Here is a 478-nt window from a genome sequence, read left to right as displayed (position 1 = left end):
CAGCCAGACTCCTCCCATCTCCATGCATGTGGATGACTTCTCCCCCTTCCCTGTCTGGCCACCAGGGGGAGCAGCAGCATCAACCCTGCCCCCTGCCCCCCAACTTGTCCTGCCCCAACTGCACCCACCTTTGGGGTGCAGCATCTCCATTCCCAGCATGCCCTGGGCCCTCCCCCTTGTGAGTGTAACTCTTGATCCTTTCCTTCATGGTGGAAGAGGATCAGTGGCACCTCTAACTCCCCTGGGCAGGTTTCCCAGCTGCTAATTAAGTCTCCTTAATCCTGGGATTGGGTTGGCCCCAGACCCAGGCACTGCTAGAGGGAGTGGGGGTCATTTCTCAGCTCAGGGTCCTCCCATGCTCCTCTGTTCAGGGCTTCTGCCTTCCTTTCTGGGGGTCCCCAGCACCAGGATGCAGCTAGTTCTGGGGTGGGGGAAGCAGAATAGAACAGGGATTCTCCTAGGGCTGAGTTGCAGCTAG

This window comes from Alligator sinensis, unplaced genomic scaffold (assembly GCF_000455745.1).
Source record: "Alligator sinensis unplaced genomic scaffold, ASM45574v1 scaffold850_1, whole genome shotgun sequence".
Taxonomy (NCBI): Eukaryota; Metazoa; Chordata; order Crocodylia; family Alligatoridae; genus Alligator; species Alligator sinensis.
Note: the sequence above shows the minus strand (reverse complement) of the source record.